We start from the raw sequence: 299 nt of genomic DNA on the forward strand, positions 1-299 counted from the left end.
ACATCTCTTAACAATTTGGGGATCAGCGATATAGACACAAACTTTTAACGGTGTTACTTTTGCAACGCTTTTTGTAGGTAGGGAATCTTGCATAAAGTCAATTCACACGATAATGAACAAAGTGTCTTTAGTACGATGTCAGGTTGCTACACAGCCGGGCTAAGTAGGTCGGCAATACTATATAACCCGAGGGAAAGTTCAAAAATTTAAAGCTAGTGTCCACAATCTCATAACTCAAAAATTTCGAATGAAACAACACTATATTTTTCTAAAATTCTAGGTTGCACTGTGTTTTCCCA

The sequence above is a fragment of the Penaeus monodon genome, chromosome 15, assembly GCF_015228065.2.
Source record: "Penaeus monodon isolate SGIC_2016 chromosome 15, NSTDA_Pmon_1, whole genome shotgun sequence".
Taxonomy (NCBI): domain Eukaryota; kingdom Metazoa; phylum Arthropoda; class Malacostraca; order Decapoda; family Penaeidae; genus Penaeus; species Penaeus monodon.